General features: G+C 45.5%; 4 non-coding genes across 4 annotated transcripts; 1 reads left to right on the forward strand and 3 right to left on the reverse strand.

Moving 5' to 3' along the window:
• Positions 1 to 1,050: 1,050 nt before the first annotated feature.
• On the reverse strand, positions 1,051 to 1,121 carry TRNAG-GCC (transfer RNA glycine (anticodon GCC)). The gene has a single exon. It is a non-coding gene; the product is annotated as a tRNA-Gly (tRNA).
• A 13,204-nt stretch (positions 1,122 to 14,325) lies between these two features.
• Positions 14,326 to 14,396, forward strand: TRNAG-GCC (transfer RNA glycine (anticodon GCC)). The gene has a single exon. It is a non-coding gene; the product is annotated as a tRNA-Gly (tRNA).
• Positions 14,397 to 20,477: 6,081 nt separating this feature from the next.
• Positions 20,478 to 20,548, reverse strand: TRNAG-GCC (transfer RNA glycine (anticodon GCC)). Its single transcript has one exon. It is a non-coding gene; the product is annotated as a tRNA-Gly (tRNA).
• A 2,109-nt stretch (positions 20,549 to 22,657) lies between these two features.
• On the reverse strand, positions 22,658 to 22,728 carry TRNAG-GCC (transfer RNA glycine (anticodon GCC)). Its single transcript has one exon. It is a non-coding gene; the product is annotated as a tRNA-Gly (tRNA).
• Positions 22,729 to 26,586: the final 3,858 nt, after the last annotated feature.

Consider the following 26,586-nt stretch of genomic DNA (forward strand, 5'->3'; position numbering starts at 1 on the left):
AATCTTTTTTGCTTCAAAGATGCGCACGCCGTGAGGAATATAAAAAAAAGACAATATCTTAAGTTGCAAAATCAGTCAGCAGAAAAAATGGTCGAAGGCCTGCTACCAAGTTTGCTGTCTTGTAAAGTATTTTTCGCTGCGTTCGCTAGTTAGCGTAAAAAAAGACCGTCCTTGTTGCAAGTTTTAAGATGCTAAATTCTACTGAAAAGCCATAATTCAGTGCTCGTTAGATCACAGTCGACGAAAAACTGCGAGTTCGCGGTGTGCACAACTGCATACTACAAAACTTTTTAAAGTATTATAAAAAAGAAAAGTATTGTGACACAGTAATCAGCTTTTAGGCTATCCTGTGCCAGCGTCACCAAAACAAATTCGTCTGCCATGTTGTCCCAAGCTAGACAAGGCTGCATAATTCCATCTTTCAATGACGCAGCTCCTCACCGTATAGTTTCTGTCTTCCGGTTAGTCTCGCAGCGTGTTAAACTGTGATTCTGGCTCTAAAGCGTCTCGAACAGCCACCTAGAACAGAACGCACACGCCCAGAGAAGGCGGATATCAGTTTTCGTCCTGTACATATTTGGTGCACAAAAAGAAAGAAAGAAACGTTCGTTTGAGAAAAGGAGGTTCAAACTGCTCTTATGCACTGAAAACCGCAACACAAATCCACAGCGACACAAAATCTATGGAGATGAGCGCAGTTAACCGCGCTCTTAATCTTTCTCAGAAAAGTTTTTCGGTTTACTGCAAGGTGGAGCTGCTGAAGAGGAAGCTGCCAGTGCTTGCGCTGGGTAATGCGCTTTTGCGTCTAAGAGCAGAAGTCCAGTCAGGACTATAAATATACTTAAGAGCAGTGCCCAACGAGGTTGGAACTTGCGACGGTTGCTAAAGGCGAACGTTGTGCAATGCGTTTTCTTACGACACTATGCTAATGAGTAGGTGTGTCATCAGAAAGGAAGAAATATTTAATTAACTTCGCAACAGAACTCACTATGACACAATGCTTTCGCATTCAAAGCACGTGGGTAGTTCTAAGTGCCCTCCCTAATGCTCTGCGTCGGCCGGGAATCAAACCCGGGCCACCTGCGTGGCAGGCGAGTATTCTACCACTGAACCACCGACGCCAGCACATCAGTGCAGGCAGCTTTTCTCTATACATAGCTTCGGCCATTAGACAACATCCGTCTTTATATAAGGCACTGTCTGCTGCGCACAGACGATCCACTTCTCCGTGGCGAAAGTAGATGGCGCCACACGAATAGAAGTATCCCTCGGAGCACAATAGAAGATGGGCGGACAACACTTAATGTGTGTTATTGACTTAACAAATTTGCCTGGCTTGTAGCATCGGAGTGACTCATTATTAAGTTTGACTTGATTCATAGCTTTCTAGCAGAGAATTGTAGAGAAATAAGGATCTCGTAATGACACACATGTGAAAAGAGCCAACAGAAAGTGAAACCAAGAAACCATGGGGAATATTCCTGTGTTTTGTTTTCAATAAATGGGAAGAAAATGAGTAGTTATTTTCATTCTTGCTTATGTTTACATAAAGCCCGCAGTATCGGCCGCATATCAGTCGAATGCTGTCACATCTCTCACATTGATAAGTGAAACAGGTAGTAACGCGAAAACATAAAATTAAGACGTTAACGCTACGAGTATTCAGCCTGCAGTGTGAGGCATCTGTACTCAAGCTCAATGCTAAAGAAATTAAAAATTTCCATCATAAAACAGAATGACTAGCTATTATTTCATAATGATGTCAAGTATTTGTGCTACTGAGCGCTGATAAGCTTAGTAGACCATCTTACTGATATAAGCTGCCGCGATGGCTCAGTGGTGTTATGGCGCTCGGCTGCTGACCCGAAACGCGGGTTCGATCCCGGCCGCAGCGGTCAAATTTCGATAGAGGGAATATTCTAGAGGCCCGTGTACTGTGCGATTTCAGTGCACATTAAATAACCACAGGTTGCCCCAATTTCCGGAGCCCTTCACTACAGAGTATCTCATAGCCTGAGTTGCTTTGGGACGTTAAACCCCCACAAAACCAAACCATATTACTGATGCGGGCTAGGTGGTCATACAAAGATAAATCTGTGTATGACCACGCAACACACTGCTTGTGTTGTGTTAGTATAAGTGTCATAGCTTGGGCTTGGCGCTGCAATTAGCTAGCATAAACCGGCATTGATGTACCACTGGGGACAAAAGCACCGCCATTTGTTACTGGCTAGCCGCATCCCAGCTCGTTTACAGACGCTTCCCTGAACGCTATGCGGTGCTGGAGATGAGGGGCCTTGGGTTGACTGACTCTTTCAGCACCGCAGATCCGGGATCCGCAGGACGTTGTTGGACTCCGTTAAGAAGTAAACTGTAAAGTAGGTTTATTTATGTATATTTACAGTCGATATAGGAGTGTCTCGGTAACAAACCGGCAGCCCGTTACATAACCTTCGTATTACCCAGATCCCTGGCTGGGGAATAAGGTTCGGAGAACGATGTTCAAACAAGTGAGCAGTCGTAGACACTTGTGGTGCCGCCTACGGCAGCGGACGATGCTGATGCTTTCTCGCAACTCGGTCGATGGAAAGGGAGAAAGACAGTCCTCGAACACTGTGGTGTGGATGTCACCACTGCGTCTAGGTTGGTGTCTTCGTGGGAAAGGAATGGCACGCAGATTCTCAGCACGTGGGAGAGAGAAAAAACGTATCAAACACTGCCGAGTCGATTTCACCAGTGTGGCGGGTTCAGCGCCACCGTAGGAAAGAGATGTTAAGCCGTCTCCTGGCAGGTGAAAAAACGACCTTGTCTCCCCTGCCTGTTCTTCGATGCGTGGGACCTCTGTGGAGGTTGCAGCCGTCTTCCAATTAACATCCCCGCGTGACCTGTGAACAGCATCACTCAGTCCGGCGACCCGAAGAGGGCAGACTCGACCTCTTGACACCGCCGCTGCTTCGGTGAACCCCTTTCCGCGCCGCAGCGTTTCTTCCCGAAGACTCATCCGCCTTCACGTTGGCCTTCTAGGAATTCTGGCCAGGTCCGAGTTCGCCGATCTGAACAGCGGTCTCCGGCACGCCCACGATAGCGGATGTACCGTTTCATTCGGTTCAGTACGCCGAGAGCAAGTTAGCCCTTTGCGGCCCGGCGCCTACACAGTTGGAAAAAAAAAACGTTGTAAATAGGTAATAACTACTGATGTTGCTACTACTTCTTGCCTGTTACTATTTCACAGGCAGCAGTGGCAATAAATGACATCGGTAGCACGCTTTAGGAAATATGCGTTGCTACCTCGAATGGAAAAATGAGAGGGCGCTTAAGGTTTGCCTTTAAGGAGTGGAACGCGACAGTGTTTGCAGCACTGCCAGGGAGTCTATGGAACGCCATCCCCCGTTCGGCGCGACGCCTTCTCTGCTACGAACGGTAAAATGGACGCGCGGAGCGGCAAACCATGTAGCGCAGAGCCCGAGGGGGAGGGAGCGCCCGCGTCTCAGCAGCACCGCGCAGGAGAGGGATCGCCGGCTAGCCTCCCTCTGCGCGGTGGCAGGACTAGCCTCCCAGCAGGGCTCAACTCTAGTCGGGCACAGCCTACGGCAGCGCTGCCGCACTAGCCTCGCAGCCGGGCCCAACTCTACTCGGGGAACGGCGGCGTAATGCCGTCGCGTGCTATCTATTGGGGCAGTGGGGTACATTGCGAGGCGGAGGATTTTTCGCTCACGGCCAACGCCGCCGATGCAGACACCGGCTTTTGTGCTACACGAGCTCCTTAACGCTCTCGCGTTAAAACGTGCTGTGGCATGCACTGATAAATGGAACACTCGAGACAACATAGCTGATTGATGTCATTGCAGTGTGCAGCAGCCAGTTACCAGAAATCGGGCAAACTGATGCATAAAAAACGAAGAAAAACATCTGTTTCCTTCTTTTATAGCAACCTTCCAATTTTATATCGTGTATTCTTTATGTGACAAAAAAAAACGATTACTAATTTGCGGTTGGGTAGTACTCCTGAAGTGCACACTATTCGGCACTACCCATGTCAGTAAAACGAGATTTCAGCCATCCTGGAACACTTTAAGGCTTACGGCAGCGCGTTGCAAGAGCAGATATCACCAAGATCACCATGCCTTATTGTAAAATTCAATAAACTAAAATGTGGCCGGTACACCCGGGCACCTTCGGTGCTTCGTATAAAAGCAATCGTTTCGTAAACTGGATGGTCTACTGCGGCGGCCTAGTGAGATCCCCCGGTTCCCTGTCAAAACGCATTGAGCTCGAATGCTGATATTTTTATGTTTATGTACTTCTCTTTGATTTCTGTTGTCACTCGCCATTAGTGGCCTAAAAAGCTATACCAGCCGAAAACAGACTTGAAACCACGCTCCGGGTGCATTTTATTTTGCGATTGTTTCTGCAGGTGTACACGCAGATGCTTCCCTCTGCTAGGGGACGAACGTTTATGGAAAATGACATTGACCCAGATTAATAATGAGGGTGTGTAGAAAGTGTAACTAGAGGTACTTCGCACCACTTCTTTGCAGAGATAAAAACATCGGTAGTAGAGTGGAACGGCCTTGACAGTATGTGGTTTCAAGTGCATGGCGTGGATGAATTTCATGCTTTGTTTGAGCTTAGTATGTGAAGTCTGTTCCGTATCTTTTACTGCTTTTGAATGCATGGCACTCTCATTTACGTGGTTAACATTTTATATTTAGTGACCTTTTCCAAATATTTTTTAAACTGTGTACTGTCTTGGTAATTACTCATGTATTTTCCCACCCCGCCATCGCCTACCTTGGGGCTCGCAGTGTAGTAAATAAGTAAATAAATTAAACAATAAAAGCTTGTACTTGTTGCTACCTTCTGGAGGTAGCAATTGTTAGAAAGAAGTTACTGCATTGTTAATAACATATATGTTGAGGAGCTACCGCCTTTAAAGGTAGGTGCGGTGACGGCCTTTCGTTTTTTTTTTTATTGAGAGAGAGAGAGTGCGCGATTATGCACGACACGCAGGACGCATTTGCAGCTCTTTTCGTGATCATTGAAGTTGGCTACATGTTAAGTTCCTGTTGGACGTATTGGTAGGTCCAAACTTTAAATCCGGCACTTTTATTATTATGGAAAGATATCCTTGTTTCTTGGGAGAACTCGAGCTAGAAAGTTCTTTTTTTCTCTGGCGGGGAGAAACAAATTCCACGAATTCTGACGCTTATGAACCGTACCAGATTAGCTGAAGCAAGCTGCCATGCGTTGACGTCAGCCTGTAATGTACGCAGAAAACTTCCCGTCTTAATAAGAACTCGTGTCGAACATCACCAGATCTTTGCAGTACTAATGGCGAAACCCTATTTATGTTTATGCAATGAAAAGATATTGAGCAGTCATAGAAAGCTATCTCACACTCCGCGCAATTCACAGGCGCATTCTACAAATTGTCTTTAATAGTTATTTTCGCACAAAATGAGCGTCGTAGTAGTTCTATGCACATCTGTTTAAAGACATATGACACTCTTTTTCAGATTAAAGAAATCGTGAGTTGCGCACAGGATTCCTTTCTGTTATTTATTTCATTAAAAAGGAGAAAAACTTCCGAAATATTGTTGACGAATAGCCGAAGCTAGTAGCAGTAGTGGTTTATTTAAAATAACACTAGCGGTTTATTTAAAATAACATAAACGGAAGGTAAAAGATTTTTGCTAACCCCGGCATCTGCCATCACGTGCGGCGGCACCTGAGCTGGGGCAGCGGAAAGAAAGGATAGCAGGCAGGTGGGAGAAATGAAATAAAAGAGGTGAGGGGACAGAAGAAAGACATGGGGGGAGGTAAATAGTACACTACATAAAATAAATATACACTGCATAAAAACATTAAAAGTGAACACTATATATGCAAAATAAATATACTATATACATTATTTACACAAAGAATCAAAAAAGCTAGTAAACCCCCTATCTCCCATTGCGGCAAGAGGGTATGACTGTCACAGGCTTGCATAAGCTTCGACGGGAAACCGCACCTTTGTTATATCTAGTGGAGCTCCACGTGTACGTGGAGTACCACGTGTCCCGAGCTTAGACAACGATATTTGTTGGCATTCAAAGTGAAATGCATTCTTAATTTTTAAACTGCCTATTGTAGAAATTTTGTCTCTATTTTTTCTCTTAATTACATATCTGTGTCGGGGCAGGTCGCACTGCATAGAAAAATTGGCTGGACGATAAAATAACACTTTTATTCTTAAGTTCGGATTCGAAAACTGTGGTATTGAAAACCGTATGCCCAATCACTTGCCAAGTTTTAGTATCATGAGATCGTTAACGAGCTGAATTTTAGCTGTTCCTTGGAAGTTCGCATGCAGGCAAGGAAATAGAGTTAAATAGTTACTGCTTGGCTTCTGTGCTGAGCCCATTGAGTTTCGTACATTTCACTACAGGGAAAGCTGGCAGCTGTGCACTTCTTCACCATGGAAGCCCGAGGCATGCCGGGATTACAGCTCTTGGGATTGACAACTGGCTGCTTGACGACTCCCCACCGTGGGTATCTGCCATCGCTTCTGAGGCAACAACAGCTCAACAGCCTGCTGCTGTGGCCACTCTGCCCATTTCTCGTAGAATTCCCGGAGACACACCTTTCAAAAGCTGAAGGTACTTCGACTTAAGTTCGACCGTACTCGCCGAGGGTTGAGTTTTCTCCATATCGAAGACTGGCGTGGCCGTGCATTGCATGCAGGAACGACTTCCACTTCAAGAATTAATTCACGCAGATGCTCGCACGTTACCCTTGTCAGAATGAGCACTGCCATCTCTTCCGGGTTGGACAGGTTTCCACTTCCTAATTGATGTTTTGCTTCGTAAAATCTGCAAGCGTAGCGCCACAATAAGGTGAGAGCCGGCTCTTAGCACATGCAAACTAGTTTATCACAGAAAAGTAAGGGTCTGGGCAAGTTTCTAATGGCACCAACAATAGCCTATACACGAAAATGTGGCACGAACCAGAAATAGCAGATGACACCTATGAATAGTTTGTTTTTGACAATACGAAAACGGAAGCTTCTGCAGCGTAATATTTTAAGCGCTAACAATTCTTTTGAAGTAATATTTGCTTCGAAAAGTGTGGGATCAATGCAAATGATTATTTTCTACGGTTGGCTATATTCAGCGGCATGACTAAAAAGCTTTTCCTCACCATCTCATTCTGTGGTCGTTTAAGCCCGTCTGCTATTCTGCGTTTTATTGCAATGCATTGCAGTAAGAATATTTTATTACTGGGCATAGTGATTGTAAAACAACGCTTCCTTGCAACATATAATTTGCGCAAAGTTGTGCTTCTGCAGATGCAGTTATTTTTTAAGGCCAAGCCAAGTAGTATGCGCTGTCTTTCCGGCATTCCTACGGTGGATAATAATAATAATAATAATCTTTATTTCGCCACCATGCAGTACATGACGGCAGGGAGCCCATAGTACAGGGTCCTATGACAGCTTGACTCCGCCGCAGGCACCCGGCCTTGACATTTGGCCTTGTGCCCGTGACATTTGGATGCAATGCCCTTTAAGAAACTCGCATAGGCGGTGTTGCCAGTTTTAATACTAGGTAGTAATTGGAAACTCTACGATTGTGCCCCGATTATTAACCATAGTGAGGGCGGGTGGTAGTGTACGTGATTATGTAGTGGCTGGATAAGCCTTACAGGGGTCTATCGGCAATAGCGCCGTCTGAGTCACTGATTAGAATTGCTGTGTCTCTACGACGGTTCTCTAAGGCCACTGTCCTCTCATTTCACGAACCCTCAGAGTACACGACGCGAGGGGCGTCGTCCAATGGAAGGTTCACTCTCCTTATGGCGCCCAGGACTGTCTGAAGCTGGCCATAGAAACGCTGGCGGCACTATAAAAGGAAACGGTTCACGTCGCCCACAGCTGTACATTGCCGCACGTGGGTGAGGTGGCGCGGTGAATTTTGTCCGTCCATACTGACGTATAGGCGGTGCTCGAGCGCAGGCGATACCCGAAAGCAGTTCTGTCGCGCGATAAACCTCGTGTGACGCAAGGGAGGTGCAGACGCGGCCGAAGGGCGGAAAACTGATGCACCCCTAGCTGTCTTGCGATGTTCTCGTCCTTTAATGCAGTCACTGAAGAAGGATATGATGGTCTTCTTGGGGAAAACCTGCCGCCGTGTTGCCAGCAACTCCAACCTGAGATTGTATACATAGCCACTGGAAGCAAACCGTTAATCCTTTGAGCTGTAGCTTCCTGAGTAAGCTTAGAGATCAGATAAAAAAATTATCAACGGGAGTCCCTCCATGCAGGCGCTCTAGTGCAGATTTGGAGTCAGAGTGAATGACGACACTCTGTGATTTGCAGAAAAACTGACGAAACTACCCTCTGAAGCAGGCGTCCAGCCCCAAAATATATTAAGGCGAGACAATACAAATGCGGCTGAGCCTGACTGCTCATGCGTCGTCACAAAGTCATCAGTGTAAATTTGTCCCCCGTATATAGTGTTCACAAGGTCAATGACTAAAGATCCTACTTAAGCATGATGTTGAACCTATGAGTAAATTTCTTTCGTCCCAGTCAACATGGTTTTCAGAAAGATATCGCATGTGACAAATAACTAACTCTATTCATTATTTACATAACTTCTAATCTAAATCTTATCATACTACTGGTCGCGTTTTTCTTTGATCTTGAAAATAGCGTTGACGAAGTTTCCCATCAAGCGGCTTCCTTTTTAAGTCTCAGTTTAGAATGAAACCTTTCTTTTTTTCGGATAGATATGGCGGCTCCTCAGTACCTGCCAAAAGTATGTATATGCTGTGTACAGTGCGAAGTCAGTGCACATTAAAGAACCCAAGGTGGTCGAAATTTCCGAAGCCCTTCACTACGGTATCCATCATAGCCTGAGTCGCTTCGGGACGGTAAACCCCAATAAACTAAACTTCCCTACATCACCAAAGCCGTTACGCCTCAACCTGAGACGGTTCACCACGGCAAAACAATTTCTTACTGATAGCAGTCAGTGCAGTTAAAATACAAAATTCATTAAATCATTGAGAAGGCAAAGTAGCTAACTAATCGTCCTCGCAGTGTAGCATTTTTGAAATTAACTATGTGATGCAAATTTATCATTAACAATGTATTGAAGTCTGTACTTGAGGAATGTAAACCGTGCAGCGTGCGTTCGTCATATATTGGGAATTTCCAAGGAGCTTGAATTGTGGCTGCAGCCCGAGTGCTCTGCGACATTCGAACATGTTCGGGAGAACTTTTCCTTGCCGTGAACGCATTTGCGTATCGCAACGAACATACTGAACGCATATGCGTATCGCAACGAACACACTGAACGCATTTGCGTATCGCTACGAACACACCTTCTTAGTTGCGGGGCCTATGTATTAGTGATGCGTTATGCTGAAGGAGCGCCGCAATGCGAGAGCTCCTCCCGGCAGAGCGGAGCGCGTTCGCAGCAGACGCCGTCCGCCTCTATGACCTGCTAAACAGGATAGTTGGGTAACAAGCTGTTCTATGAATTGACGGACAGTGCATCATCCTGCCATCGGCGTTGGTGGTTAAGTGATTTCACTGCTGGCCACCGCACCGTACGGACGTGTGATGGGAAGCTCTGAGCGCGCTTCGTTATCGGTCATGCCTGGCCGAGGTTTCAGTGAGCGAGGCCCACCAGTGGCCTATAGCTTAGTTTTACCTACGCTGCCTACGGAGACGCAATGAAGACTACGGTTTTCCTTCACTGCGATATTGCCGGGCAGCCTTGTCGCATACAGGATTTTCGCGAGCAATTGGAAACTGCCGGTGTTCTATACCCTTCGTGGCTGGCATTGGGCCCTTTCAAATGTCGCATGTGTGGATGTTGAAGCTGAAAACTGCGGAAGCAAAGGAACGACTGCTGACAGAAGGAGCACTACTAGTGAAAAAACGCTATTGTGCAGTCATTGAACCAAACAAACGTGAGGTGCACTGGGTGCCCTTCTGGGTGCACTGGGTGCTCTTCTATGTGCCGAAAGAATCTGTTCAGACGGCTTTTGAAGACATCGGAGATGTGGCAGATGTGACTCGTGAGCAGTGGAACAGTCGGGGTTTCGAAGACACCGAGTCGACTACCCGGCTGGTGCGTATGGTTCTGAAGGAGGGGCTCTCTATCGTTGATTCACCCCACATGTTCAAGTTTTACGGAGGGCAAGTGTTAGTGGTGGTGCCTGGACGTCCACTAATATGCCTAGGGTGGAAGAGGACGGGACATATTCGACATGACTGCCGCTAGCCGAGGTGAAGCTTGTGTCGGTCCGTCGGACACGAACGGGAAGGATACGTCCGCACGTATGCTCGTGTGCCCACGGGTACTGCTCCGCCGCAAGACGGCGGAAGCGAGCTGCTTATGGACCAGGAGGAACTGGAGAACGCCGGAGCCCGGCCCCCTTCAGGACTAAGCGACGGCCCTGATTCCCAGCAGCCGGCTGCCTGCTGGCAACAAGAAGTCACAAGGTGCCCCGCTGCAGAAGCGACTGGCAAGAAGGCGGATGCTGCTGCGCCGCCAGAAGAGCCAACGAGGGAGGGCACTACAGGTGATCACGACTACGAGGCGCCCATGGATGCGACAGTCGCTTCCAATAAGCGACCTGGTGACCTCGAAAAGGCAACGCCTACAGAGCGAGAACTTCGTCGGCTAGAAAGGCATTGGAGAGGGTTGGGAGCCAAGAAAGGCAAGTTAGCCTTGTCACGGTCCTCGTCGCTCACTCGCGACGAGAGACCGAAGCAGTGCGCTTTGTAAGCACTATTGTTTGTTGTGTGTACGCTGTGGCTTACTTGAAGAAACCGTTAAAAGTTGGCACTCTGAACGTACGAGGACTTGCCTCGAAGCATAAGCAAGTGCAATTGAACCGACTGTTCGGCGAGTTAGATCTAGATATCGCGGCTATTCAAGAAACAAAACTTGAGGATGACCAGCAAACAGATAACATGGTGCTTAGTTTTCGGTCACGACTCAATGTTTGTGTAAGCCATGCGGCCGGTTTGTCGGCGCGATGCTGTTTTTTCCTGAGGAAAAAACATAGGCATAGTAGAGGAAAAAATAATAACTTGTGCAAGGGGGCGGTTTATCGTGTGTGACTTCACATACGAAAAACTCGCGGTGAGAGTTGTCCTGTATGCTTCTACGATACAAAAGGAACGCCGCGGAATTTTTGTACAGTTAGGTTCGTTCCTTGAGTGCAGTCGAGTGCTCATATTATTGGGTGATTTCAATTGTGTTTTGAACCCTAAAGATCGCTCAAATGGAAATGATGTAAAAGACATCAGTGCTGATTTGTTGGAATGTCCTGAACGAGTGCAGCTTAGAGGACGTAATGGACCTAGCGAAAAATCATAAACATGTGCATATTACGCATTTTACGCATTTTTTACGCATTTTACGCATTCTTTTACGCACAGAATATATGTGTCGCCGTAGTTTTCGCCTTCCTGTGAGCAGTATGAGGTGAAGCAAGTGTCCTTTAGTGACCACTGCCTAGTTACGGTAACTTTGGGAGAAAGGAAGCAGCGTAAAACAAAAATGAACTGGGATATGTGGAAGCTAAACTCAAGGCTTTTAGAAGACGACATATTTTTAAGAAAAGTTAAGGAAAGCATGAATATGTTTAATAATAGTGAAACAGGATGTATTGAATCTTGGGAACGCTTTAAGCAGGAGGTTAAAGTTCATGCCATTCAGCGTTCAAGCATAATAAATTATGAGGAAAAAAAAGAAGAATAGCAACTGCGAGAGAGGAGTGAATTTAGGACGCGGAGAGGTACAAACGCCGGACATGTTCATGCATGGTATAAAGGGAGTAAAAGTTAGGCTAGAAGTTTTAGATGCTCATAAGTACAGAGGGGCAGCGATAAGAGCACGCACGGAAAAATGGCTTACTGGCGAAACGCCAAAAAAACGCGCGCTCACAGATGAAAAGCGATACGCGCACTCGAACGAGATCTCAGTAATCGAATACAAAGGACAAATCCTCAATGATCAAAGTTTAATTTCGAGTGCATTCGTTCAACATTACCGTGAGCTGTTTGCAAGCAAAGCACCAAGTTAAGAAGGGTTTCGGCAAACCTTTTTGCTACTTATGCCAATATTAGGAAATGACGTCACTGAAGAACTAGAGAACAAATTACGTATTGACGAAATAGTGACAGCAATTGATGAACTGAATGCCGGAAAGTTGCCGGGACCTGACGGTTTGAGTGCGGCCTTTTATAAGAGCTTTAAATATGACCTTGCCACTATGCATTATAAGCTTTTCAAGGAGCGTTTTGTGGTTGGCAGGCTGCCACCTTCGTTTAGCAATGCTCATGCGGTCCTAATTCATAAGACAAATGACCCAGCCAAGCTGGTAAAGGTTACAAGATATAGACTGATCACTGGTAAAGGTTACACCATATAGACTGATCACGTTAACAAACATTGATTATAAAATTCTGCTGAAAGTGTTAGCTAAGCGATTGCAATACGTCATAAAGGTTATTGTAGGACCTCACCAGACGTGTGAAAAAAAAACAAGAAGCATATTTAAAAATATTCATGTAGCACGCAGCGTGCTCGAGTGCTGCGATGCTGTAAATAAGAAAGTGGCTATGGTTCAAATTAAGTTTGAAAAAGCGTTCGATCGCGTGTCTCATGAAATACTCTACTGCCTATTGGAACATATTGGTATTGGTTCAGTTGTTCTCAAAGGGATAAAAATGGCTTATGCATGTTGCTCGACACGCATTATGATAAACAAACTTATCTGAAAGAATTGATGTAAAGGCATCTGTTCGACAAGGATGTGCACTGTCCCCTCTCCTTTTCGCAATTTATTTGGAGCCTTTTTGTAGGATGATAACTGCGAGTGGGCACATCCGAGGTTTTAGGTAGGGAGCATGTGAGGTGAGAATACTGGCACACGCTGATGACGTAGCGGTCATTTGTCAAGACCGCAAAATTGTTGCAGGAGCGTTACAAATAACGGATAGGTTCTGTAGGCAAACTGGCAGCGCAGTTAATTTAGACAAATGTCTCGGAGTCTGGCATGGGCAATGGGACTTAGAACCAGAATTGTTCTGCGGGGTCCGATGGGTTACAACTCCCGGAGTTTATTTGGGAGTCCCGCTGGACAAATATAGGGAGAATACCAATTACTGGAATGAAAAAGCAGAAGAAATGCGGGACAGGACGAAAGGGTTGATGGGCAGTAATCTTTCCATTTTCGCGCGTGCAAACTGTATGTAACACCTTTCTTGTTGCAAGGATCATGTATTTACTCCAAGTATTATATTGTGCACGAAACAATATCCATAAGTTCCATCGGGTTTTTACTGTTTTTTTTTTTTGGGCGTCCAACTGGGAACGAATTCGCAGAGATAATCTCTTCCGGAGAGTAAAGGTCGGAGGACTGTCTCTTATGCATCTATATGTACGGCAGGTGGTTTTAAGGTTTTGTTTGTTGCGTGACCAAAATGACGCTTTTTTGCGAACATTCATACAAACCATGCTATCTAGTGCATTTCCAGAATTCATTGTCTCTTCGTGCAATGTTCGGAGGTACACAGTGTCTCGCTTCCTGCGAGGGGTTATCTGGTCGTTCAGGATTTTGCAAGTGCGGTTCTCTATAGAGTATTTAGCCAGTGTAACACCGAAGCGACTATACAAGGATCTTGTTGAGCAGTTGTTTCCAGCTCCACTGTACAGAACCTTACACTGGGAAGGCTCTGGAAAAGACGTTCTCAGGCGAGTTAAGAAGATGACTGTTGCACCTGGCGTTAAAACATTCTTTTTCAAATTGCATACAGGAACTCTACCAGTTAAAACATGGCTAAAGGAAGAGGGCCTTTTTGTTCCTTGGGGCTCAAGCTGTTTCTTGTGTAGAAAGCCAGAGACGGTAGCACACGTGTTCCTGGATTGTTGGGATGCGGTGTTCTACTGAGATGTTTTGCAAAGAACCCCCCAAAAAAAGACTTGCCATTGACACCGCGCGGAATTCGGTACCTGACCAATGAAAGGGATGTTGCACAGTATGACCAGATTATGTTACTGGGCCTTCACAGTATTTGGAGGAGTAGAATGGCTTTTAGACATTGTGACTTGGATGCACGATCGGTATGTGATTATTTTGTCGAACATATGTATAAATTAAGAGCAGTCCTGAAGCAGCAGGACTATGCGGATGATGTATTGAGTCTGATGGACCAACTTGTTCTAATGAAAGTCCATTAGACACGGTTGTCTGCCAAGGGGCACGGCAACTACGATATTTTACTGCTGTGTATATTCATACAATAAAGAAAGAAAAGCGTCGGTGGTTCAGTGGTAGAATACTCGCCTGCCACACGGTTGGCCCGGGTTCGATTCCCGGCCGACGCACGCTTTTCTTTTATTTGTCTTCAGTCGTTTGATTAAAAAAAACATTCCTGTTGCAGCGACGGCTCTCCTGCAGCCTTGTAACGGTAGGCTCTAACGCTGCACAACAGCGTAGATGCATAGCTGCCTCCATGTTGGCACCCGATGGAGTCGCAGCGTTAGCGGTATACAGTAACGCTAGCTTGAGCCGTTGCTATGCTCGATGCATATTTAAGTGAACTTACTTGTAGACGTTGAAATCCATCGAAACACTTTCAAATAATGCGGAATAATTGGACGTTTCCAAGTTCTGCTAGTAAGAAAGAAACAAAAGGGCTGAGGTTAAAATAGTCACATGCACCTTAATCTGTTGCTGGCACATGTCGACACGTGCTGCATATTTTTTTGCCGTTGTACGTTTTACATCTTGCAGCTCCTTACGGAGAACCAGTTTAGCGAATGACAGCTTCTCGCCGCATTCTACGCCTTTGGCGACAGGAAAACGCTATAATTAGAATGCAGTACACTACTCCTTTAAATTCAATGCGTACCTTTGTCTTGGGCTTCTCTTGACAAAGCTCTCATAGAGGCCCATGTATTCCCTTATGCTGTTATTTGCACCAGTAAATACACAAGGTCCCTTGTCACGCTTCACGAAGTTAACATGGTAAAAGCACGAAAACATGGTAAAAGCAAGCTAATGCGGCTGACCATTCCGGAATGATGGCGCCGTACCCCAGTAGTCCGGGCTAAATCCCGTGCTTCCCGGTGGATCAAGACATAGCGCTCCGTGGCGGAGCGAGGTGCATGCACCAAAACGACCAGTGGAACTAACGAATCCAATGCATATCGGCCACTAGAATTCGCATACTCCGCCGCGGAGCAAGAAACGACGACCAGTGAAATCCGCCGTGAGTTCATAATATTTACAGAGAGCTTTGTAATACTTGCTTGTTTATGGTGGAACCATCTGCAACATCATTTTATCACTTTGTTACTGACGCAAGATGCAACCAGATTTACGTGTCCGGTATCGTTGCGGCCACGGTAAACACCGTATACGGTATTATACGGTATCACTGTTAATTCTTCTGTACAAAAGTGGAGAGCTGTCTCGAATTCAGCAAACACGGAATTAAAAAAGCCAACAGACAGACCTTCCTCGCCTGTCCTTCATGGAAACTCCCCAAAGAGCGTCGAGGGCTGCGTGTATTGTCAGTCGACTGACCACTTCACAGAGTCGTGCGCGTCAAGCTTCGCTTACGGAGAAGAAAGAACTTCTTTATAAGAACATGTGCTGCTTCCGCGGTATCACAAAGGGACATCGAGCACGAGACTGCCGTCGCAGGATTACCTGCTCCACCTGAAAGGGTCGGCATGTTTCGTTTACGTGCAACTCTGACGTGAACCGGAACACTGGTGAAGGTGAGGCCCAAATCAGAACCGACACGACATTCTGCACATCTTTTGTACAGAGCAGGTCGAATGAGCCGTTCTTATCGCACTCATGCGTGCGTTTGCAAGCGTTCTGTGCCTGTGCAGTGGGCGGAAACGCAAGTCGCTATATTAGACAAATATTCGATGGTTGCAGTGAGCGAGATTTCTTCACTGGAGCGATGTTAAGGCATTTGCAGTTGAAGCCTGCGGGCTATATGTAAATATTGCCCTTAATACGTTGCAAACACCTCTCACCAGGTGGCTAACAAGCTACGCATTGTAGAACTGCGCTTGAAAAGCCAGTGTTTAGAATCTGAGGTCAATTTACGTGCCATTCAGGTCCCTCACATTTGCCATAGAAGAGACGCCCATGGATTCGTCCTTTATGGCATCGTTTAAGCAGATAGCAACACCATCGCAGGCGAGCTGCTATATTCCAACATCGCCACGCGAGATGGTTTGGCGTACTTATTAACTCTTAGCAGATGTGGACCGTTATGACTGGCCAAGTCTGCAGACGTGACACGACTTAGTCACTAACAGCTTTGGAGTCCAAACTCGGATGGAATTTCCAACGTATTACGAAGTGCTTGAGAGCAGAGCCAGGCGCGTCACGGATGATGGTTTGTGTGTTGCGAGCGAATGTACTTGAGAGGGACGAATGGCTCTGCTCTTTTTGGAAACTCGAAAGCTTGGGAATCTTTGATCCTGATGTTAAGCGTGAATCAGCTTGTGAGACATGCGAGAATTTGGGCTTGGTATGCGATTTCGCGATGGAAGGTATAAAGTCGCACTACCGTGGAAGCAGGCAGCCGAACTTTCCGACAACCAAGAGATAGCCGTCACGGCACTTACGAAGCTCATATGTCGACTTTCGAGCAATGGTCACAAACCCGAAATTTATGACAAGACGATAAGGGAATGCCTCACTGCGGGACTTACAGAAGTGATTGACAGCCTTGCTACAGACCCCGCAAAGCTTTACTACATGCCGCGAAGAGAAGTTACCGGAGAACACTCCCTGACTGCAAAGGTGCCGTAGTGTTTTATGCATCGCCACATGCCAAAGGATACAGTTCTCTTAATGACTGTCCTGAAAATTTGGACGTTCTGGACTCCACCTAGGTTTAGGGTGAACTAATAAAATCCCCTTCTAAACATCCAAGAGTTCAGTCTTTGGGCGCCAGCCCGTGGCCCATCCTCAACGCACAGTAAGAGCTAAGAAAAGGAAAATAACACCATCTGGGTTGACAGTATTGCTTTTGGGTACGTCGTTTTACGCCCCCGCTGTACCATCAACCTAATGCCGCTAGTATTCATGATCAACTACACCTTCGCACTGAAGACTTCGGTTATGGCGTATTAAATTACTGTAAGGCCCTGCAAATAATTGTTATCATTGCCATTAAAAACTCTCAGCTTAGACGCTTCTCGCTTCATGGAATTTTTTGGTTGCTCATGGTTCGCACATACCTTAGCTCACAAACCGATGGATCTTTTTCATCAAAGTTTGAAATTCATTACCGTATGGAGTCAAACCATTTTTTTCGTCAATTAAACACTAACTTATAACGTAAATTTTTAGCCGTTAGTATATTAACATACTGTTATTTTGTTTATATGATGATTTGATTTCATTCATCCCGCAATGTCTCGCCTCGTGTGTATGTGCGATCACTGAAAAGGACCGCAACAAAAACAGCATAAGTTCGAGAAATGCCACTGAAGTGGCCGAACGGTCCAAAGCAGGAGCGCGGCTCGGGACGCGGCAGCCAAGCGAGAAGCACCAGCTCTATAATGAAGAACGGCGTCTGCAGCCCAGGAGCAGCCATCCGCCAGCGGCCCTTCAGAAGCGCACGCGGCAAGGACGTCCGGTCGCCAGCCAACGTACGGCTCTTCAGAACCCCGAGGTGCGGACTCGGGAAGCCGACGCCCCAGACTTCGGTGCTTCCGGCACCCCGAAACGTGCGCCTTCGAAGCCGTGAAAAGAGGCGACCCAGAGGTTCAGGGCAGGTGGCGCGAGAGGCGCGGCCTACCACGATACTGAGCCGCGGGCATGGCACAGGCCAAGGTCGCAATGCCTCGGCGACTCTGTCGCCACAGCGCAGTACAAAGCGAGTGTTCAGAGGAAACATCGATGATAAGACGTGTGCCCTGTGCGATAATACGTGGCTGAGGCATGTTCTCACCCCGCTGTAGGCGCGGCATTTCGGAACCCTGCCAACAGCATTCCCGCACTCCGACCTGAAAAGGCTTAGGTATTGCGCGGCGTGCGGGCTGCAGGCGACGGGCGGCAAATTTATGCCAATTGTCGAGTTCCAACGGTTAGCTCAACGTCTTCATAAACTGCAGACCTACCTACACCGTAGGCGAGCGGCTCTTGTACTTGCGCAGGATCGCATTTACGCAATTTAATACGCTGAGGTTGGTGCACGCGTGAGGACAGTATAAGGCATTCAATACATCAAATACTGCTGATAATCGCTGCATTGGTGTATGAGAGGTATGTAATTGTTCTTGCGCTGTAATCGTAATTTTTCTCTTAAAGAGAGTTTTTTTTTACAATTCTGCAATGTAGGAGCTACACGTGACAAAATACTGAAATTCCTGACTTTTACGTGACGTTTATTGATTTATTTTTTGATAAAAGTACCTGTGGCACCGCAACGGCATTATTGCAGGAGGAAGGGGGGGAGGGAACGATTGGAGCAAAATGAACATGTAACAAAAACTTAAAAAAGCTAAGCACAGTTGGTAAAAGCAAAAACCTAACAAAATACGTAACACCGATAAATCATCTCGACGGCAAACGGCCTTCAGTGTACCGCGGTGCAAAATTACAACACAGAAATGGAAACGGTACAAGGGTACACTGCCACATGCAGCGCAATGCCAGCCAAAAGATATGAACTAAACGGAATGATATTAATCCACTGCAGACTGCGTCACAATAAAGAGTAAAACTCTGAACACGTCTTACATTCACCAATGCTCTTGGGAAGCCTATTCCAGTGTGCGGAAGCATGCGGAAAAAATGAATTAAAGTATACATCAGTAAGACAGCGCATTTCAAGAACTTCCAGCTCGGGATGACATCGTTTAGAGATGAAGTGGGGAGGGTAAATGTACAAGTTCTTATTCTTTTGAGATCAGAGTAAAATCGGGAAAAAAAGTTGTAATTTTGCTGCTAATCAGCGGTGTGCTTGTGTTTTCCAAACAAGGTTCTCTTTAACTAATGTAACACTGCAACGGAAGTTTTAATTTCCACAAACAAATCTTGCAGCGCGGATTTGGACGCGTTCCAGCTTTTCTATAAGATTAGAGCTATGAGGGTCCCATACCGCGCAAACGTGTTCGAGTACTGGACGAACACTTGTTATGTAAAGCAGTTATTTTAGTTTCTGCGGTGCTTTATAAAAATAAACGACTGACATTCACATGGCCTGCGGGACGGCAACAAACAGCGACGCTTGCATTTAGCCACAAAGTGCTGGCTGACGACACAAATGTTAGACAGCGGTTCTCGCACTTTCCTATAATATTTCATGTGAGACTTCCCGGTCGGGATTTTGATGGCAGTTGAATCATGAACAGCTTTACAAAAGTGTAAGTGAACAGCAGTAGATTCTTAAAGTATACCGAAAGGTGCTGCAGATTTTTGATCAAAGCTTTCTACTTCGCTGTTAGATATTTTAAATGAAACCTACTTAAGCGGATACATGCCACAAGTGTAAAGATCAGTAGCAGTGGTGTCTTTATTATAGTCAGGGCGAAATTCCTCACTCTCATCAAAATGTCGTCCGAAAGCGCGAATTACTTGACGGTGGAAAACGTGGGAACTAATGAACGACCACAGCGTTGTGGAAGTGCTGGAGAACAAGGAAGCGCTTAATGTGTATCAAAGCGTCTTTCTGAGAAAAATAAGTAGGCTTGACCGCTTGACCAGACGTCGAGCACAAATCCGTAACGTCATTCTCATAAAAACCTTCCTGTTTTAATATTGTATTACCGAGGGAAAGCTCATAACACAGCTTGTCCGTGAGGCGTCCTGCGTGATGTAGTGGTAATAAGAACAAGAGCAGAATTTCGAGGAAGTTAGGTCATTCGCTGGCGACTAACACAAATCGGAACAAGAACGTCATTTATAATGTCTTGGCCAAATTAAAAGCGTGACCGGGAAGAAGTATGTCGATTTTATTTTTTTGCATCACGCTTTGCTGAAGTAATACAAAATTATTGCACCATTAATTCGACCGGGCCATCGCAGCCTGTGATTAGTTAACTGCATTCAGTTTGCGCCTGCATGCCATGATTAAGGCGCAAAAGGAACAGTTGGATCTCGGAGGTGCTTTCATGTGATTAATGCCTTAATGGTTCCGAATCCGCGCATCGGAAATCCTTATACTCAGCGAAGTTTAAATATTGTTTCTGAACAAACGTTGAAACTCACATTCTGGCGAGCCATTTTGTAATCTTATAACGTTATGCCACACAGAAATTAACGAGACTAACAGTACGCAGCTTTTTTTTTTTAGCTGCCAGAAGCACAGGGGAGTTACTTTGCTCTGATATAAATCATAATTTTATTTAAAAATATGACTTCAAGCTGCTAGAGCACCCGAATAATGGTGGAAGTGTTATGTTCAAGAAACAAAAAAAAGTAGAGGATGCGTCGGCCGGTAATCGAACCCGGGCCACCCGCGTGGCAGGCGATTATTCTACCACTGAACCACCGACGCCGATGTGTGAGCGCAGAATTCTCCTATACAAGGCGCGGGTCAATGGACTATGTCCGGCTTCGTGTAGGTCAGTGATTTAAGCACGCAGACGAGTTTTAGCGTGGTGAAAGTAGATGGCGCCACAAGAGGAAGACAAGTCTCCGCCCGAAACCAAAGGATGAGGTGCGGACAATACTTACTGTATTTTATTGACTGAACAATCTGCGCAAAATGGAGCCTCGGAGTGACTCATTATTGAGCCGGACTTCCTAAAGCCTTCTGTTGGTTTTATAGGCACGACGCACGCTGTACCTGTAGCGCATCAGACGTATGCATCACCTGCCATGCTGTTGAAGCTACCAGTGAATTATTTTGATCCAAGTCGGCATGATTTTCAAAAATATATGTAATGTGGCGCACAACTAACTCTACTCATCAATGACGTCACTTCCAGTGCTATCTTACACAGACCTGTAGTCGGATTGTTCTTAGATATTTAAAAACGCTTTTACTAAATTCTCCTCAAGCGTATTTTCCTTTCCCTTTCATTTTGATTATCATATCCCCATTCACGGGTGGATATGATGCTTGCTCACTAATCTTCAGGGGTATGTTTTGCAAACTGACATTCTGATCCTGTGTCCCCCGTCGCCTCCGGTGTGCTATAAATTGTACAGTAAAAACATTTTCACTCTTAAAGGTGTAACTGTAATGACGGCATTATTTCTAGGTCCTTATTTTTTCTTGTTTTTTTAATAGTGCGCTGAGCACGTTAGCGCCTTTAATGCACCCATGCACCTTTCAAAAGTGCACGGTTGTGCAAGGATGTTGTAGCTCCTTCGGGTGCAATGCTGCGTAAGGGCGTACGCATGTTTTCTGACTTGTTGAACAACGTTGCAGTAGTTCAATCAAGCATGCTTTTTAAAGGATGCAAGCTATACGAGGTTTCTAATAAATGACAGATGCGGCCATGATGCGAGCAGCTAGGACTGCGATTTGCACCCCCATACTCTAATATTTAGCTGAATTATTTTAGCTGGAGTCGTAAGCGTCACTGACTCCAAATCAGGGGTCTCTGAAATGGCGAAAACTTGCAGAAATTATGTGCGTCATGACAAGTAAGTATTGCGCACAACAGTGCTGTCTTCTGTGCTCAACTCTCTCACCTCAGTGGCTTTGTATGACTCATTGCAGTTAGACTTATATCTGTTTATGTTCCTTTGGTAAAAAATACTTGAGCAGTGCTCTAAAAGGGGCTAGTCGGTCGTTCATTATTTCTTGGTGTTTCGGTATCTCTTATTGTTTCGTCCGTTTTTTTGCGTTGTGAAGTTAAGCGCTCCCTTATAATCATAATAAAAAATGAGTGGTACATTATAGCATAGTGTTACAGTGCGGGCGGGTATGCTGAAGGTTGACCTCCTTTAGAGAGCTTTTTTATTAATGGACGGACAGTGCCGAATAAACGTTGAAATATACACAGTGGTTAGCTGTTTTGCAATATGTTAACATAATGCCACACGGAAATTTAGGCCACTAGAAATGCGAAACACGTTTTTTTCCCTGCCACATACCCTGCTAATTTGTTTTTCCCTTTTATAAGTAAGCATTTCACTTAAAGAAAAAATTTCAAGGACACTTAAGCTCCGCCTTAAGGGTGTGAAGTGATAACGAAGTGGGTTAAGCTTTCCATTCTGAGCAGTTTGACACCTTTGAACGCATTTTTCATTTTCTTTCAACTGTTTCAATTAACTGATTGATCAACCACCGACTATAAATTTTCTTAATTAGCATCAGCAAGCACTGTTTTCTCATACAAAACATTTTCACACCTTTCAACCCCGCTGTTTCCAATTTCTCTGATTTATTCAATTATTCAATTAATTACAATCATATCATTAACTCGTCATTGCCTGTCACACACCAAGCAATCGTCACTCACTAGAACGCTTTTAGAATTTTTTTTACGCAGCCCCCGATTATTTCCGTCACGCGGGGCCGACTACTACTACGCCAACGGCTTTTCGACCGAATGAGCTGTGCACCCTATCGCGTAATATGATTTCAAGCGGCTCTAGCCGTAGAAGTACGGTAACAGTGCGGTTATATTAAAAAAGAAAGAAAAACAGAGGCTGCGTCGGCCGGGAATCGAACCCGGGCCACCCGCGTGGCAGGCGAGTATTCTACCACTGAACCACCGACGCCGGCATGCGAGCGCAAATTATGATTCAATACATGGCTTGGGTCAATGGATAACGTCCGGCGTCATGTAGGAGTGAGTGCCTGCAGCGCTCAGACGACTTTTAGCGTGGGGAAAGTAGTTGGCGCCACAGGAGGAACAGAGGTATTCTCTCGAAAACAAAGGATGAGGTGCGGATGACATGTAATATATGTTATTAAATTAATAATCTGCGCAAACTACAGCCTCGGAGTAACCCATTGTTGAGCCTGACTTCCTGTAAAGCCTTTTGTTGGTTTTATATACACGACGCACGCTGTACCTGTGGCTCATCTGACGCATGTGTCACCTGCTCTTGTCATCTGCCATGCTGTTGAAACTACCGCTGAATCAATTTGATCCAAGTCGGCATGATTTTCAGAAAGATATGTCATGTAGCGCACATCTAACTCTCCTAATTATTGACATCACTTCCAGTGTAATCTTACACATACCTGTGGACGTATAATTCTTGGACTTTTAGCAAAAGCTTCTACGAAGTTCTCCTCAAGCGGCTTTTCCTTTCCCTTTCATTTTGATTATCATCTCCCTCATTCACGGGTCGATATGATGCCTGCTCACTAAGCTTCAGGAGTACTCATATGTTAATTGACATGCCTATGCTTCTAGTGTGCTATAATGTACAGTACTCGGTTCTTTCCATTTTCTGATTTACATTAATGATCTTCCACTTAAATTATTTCCCTCGTATGATTCTTCGCTGACGACAGCGTAGTTGATTCATTTAGCACTACCAGCAACGATACCTTAATATTATAAACTCACTGCAACCATATCGAACCAAGGTGCAACGAGCGCTTCATCTCTCCAGATGTTAATAAAAAGTCAGTAGTTTTTTAACCGTACGTAATGCCATCTCTCGCCGCATTAATAAACCGTCAGGTATAGTTAATTCTTATCATTTTTCGTTGTCAGCACTTCTCATTCCCTTGGTTAATGACCGTAAATTTCTTACATTATGAATAACGCCGACCACGAACTTGGTTTTTACACCATAGCTTCGAACTATCACCTCAAACAGCAAGACTGCTGTCCTTTTTAACAATCTCTTGTCCTAAACAGGAGTACGGATCCGCAGTTTGGGACCCCACTCAGTAGAAACTTTCTGCCCCTTCGAGTCCATCTAAAATTGTGCCGGAAGGTTAGTTTATTCTGAGTACTCATTTAAATCGTACGCCACCAAACTCATGTTAGGATATACGCTTCCATCCCTCGTTTCCCGCTGTAAAATTTCCGGACTGTCTTTTCCATGAATTTTGCCTGTAATAAGTAGCAAATTGGGTTATTAAACCTGTTCTCAGACTTGCTTACAGCCAGACTAGAATCGCCTTCCTGTTGGCGCAGTTCACCACACCAGTGGAAGGCACTTAAAGGCGTTAATTAAAAATATAATCTACATGCTGTAACAGCGACGTTATAAGACTATGTTCAGGTGCTGATAGTACGCCCAAAGGTGTGTCCCGATCTTGTTCGCTGCTCTTTGTGCTTCTCTTGAACGCGGGCAGATGACGCCACGACAGATGGTGCCTGGCATATAATTTAAAAAACTAAATTAGTTGGTCAAGAACGGCCACAGCCTTCGCCACCTAACATTAACAGCGGAGGCTGGAGCCACGCGTAACGTTAGCTCCCGATGGACAAAATAACGCTCATATAGAAGATAATTAACATAGGAACGAGAGAAATTGATCAACCCGTGTGCCAGGCGAATATTTAACAACTACACCCATGACGCCTACGAGGAAGCAGAACTAATGCACAGTCGAGGAAAAAAGTCTGGAGACCACATGTTTCTCAAACGAAACCATCAGCGCTGCTATTAGCCGGCGGCTGGAGACCACACTTGTGGAGGGCAACGGGGGGATGGGGTCGAGTGACTCTTGGAGGAGGCAGCTGGCAATGAGGAGCCCAATCTCACTTCCACAATGGGCTCTCTTTAACTCTTTTGGTCCAGAAAAATGATACGTTGGAGGTTTTCCCGCTGCAGCTCTATCTCTTTATTCGGTGTGGGTCAAGCCGTACATTTCCTTTACTCTGAGCACGGGCTGTGCCTTTTCAGAACGAAAAGGGCCGAATGTTACTCGAGGCAGAATGGAGATTATTCTACGTAGTGTAGCACATACCTTATTCATGGTGAAAGCGCAACCGAAACATTCCGAGGAATAGAAAGCTGTTTGTAATAATTAAGAAGTGTGGTACATTAAAGCAAGCATACCGGTCATACGGTAAGTATAGGATCTTAAGCTCACTCCTCTCAGCCGTATTCGCTGTAACCCGATGTCAGCTGTATCTCTTCGTCAGCCGTTCGAAAGTTATCACGAGAGCGATATACATAGGGACGGTAAGAACATCTTTTCGGGAGGTTATATCAAACGCATGAAGTCAATATAGGCGGAAGGAAGGCAGTGCTTAGGACCGCATGTGCAGCTGCGTACAATATACTGGTAGCAACAATTAACAACCTACTTCAAGTTTTGCCCTGAGCTCACATGGGCAGGTGATAAGTTTCAGGCCTTGTTCAGACAGGATTTCTTTTGTCGCCAGGCTGTCAGGGAAGCGTCGGGGGTTTTAGTTTCAACAGATAGACGTTTGCTAGCCTAAGCTTCGACAAAAGCAACCAATCTGCGTCATCTCTTTATGGTAACTGGGGGAGGGGGGAGCGTAATAATAGGGGGGGGGGGGGGTATCACGTTCTCCATTCGCATCTTTACTTTTTACGATCAGTCTCATAGCCTCGATGCGCACGAATCGAAGTGCACTATGAGAGCCAGCCTTCCTGCTGTGAATGTAATACGGGTGATGATGATGAATATAACGAGGAGTAACATTTTTATTGCACGTCGGAACACAATATTCACTTTATTATCGCACGATGCACGTTGCAGCAGAAAGTAATTGTAATAGAGAAATCGACGGCGAATATTTAGCCCGTCAGGAACAAATTAAGAACACTTTCTAGGCGAGCCACAGACTTCGCACAAAGCGTGAATATGGAGCGTCCACTGTGTCCGGTACACTCATAGCGTCTGAAGCTGTGACTAGAGGAGTGCGTCAGTGGGACGGCTTATTAAGTATGAAATGCTTTTAGCTCCCATTTTCGATGCGCTGCAGGTGTCTTCGGCGCCAGAACAGAGGGACAACAAGGAGCCGAACGTAACGAACTTTGGCGAAACTTTCAGTCACCGCCTGGTGCATACACACGTGCTTCGCAGCCACCAGAGCAGGGCATGAGTCAACAATGGCGTCTACAGAATGCGTTGCGCCGCCGTTAGTGAAAAAGCGCGGGTCCCGCTGCTCGTCGCAGCGTTGGATTGAAAAAATAGGCTTGCCTCAGAAGCCATTTATGCTCAAGCTATTGTTGAAGATTGAACACCCAAGCGCGGAAATCTCTGAGAACGAGTCATTAAATGTTGCGCTTGGAGTAGAGACACGAAAATTTTCTTAATGTACTTTTGCTTTCAGACGATGTGCATAAAACATTGCTAGACAATAATTGCCTTGCGAAATTCGCCTACGTTCACTAATTAACTTGCAAGTGAATTGTTTTTCATCTTCCTCATATCTTGTCCACCAATTTGTGGCTCTTACTGAACCGTCTAAAATAGTTACACTTAAAACGTTGGGTGAGAAAATTCTCTGGTTACGCGACAGCCCTTTGAATTGCGTGGGCGAGTGCAACAGTTGGTCTGTAAAAAATTTACAATTGGTCTGTAAAAAATTTACAAAGCATATTATTTAGTTCTTCGCTCCATAAGGTTTTATAGATAATGCATATTCATTGCATCTTTTTATCGCACAGCATGAGATGTTCAGAATGAGGTTT

The sequence above is a fragment of the Amblyomma americanum genome, chromosome 4 (assembly GCF_052857255.1).
Source record: "Amblyomma americanum isolate KBUSLIRL-KWMA chromosome 4, ASM5285725v1, whole genome shotgun sequence".
Classification (NCBI taxonomy): Eukaryota; Metazoa; Arthropoda; class Arachnida; order Ixodida; family Ixodidae; genus Amblyomma; species Amblyomma americanum.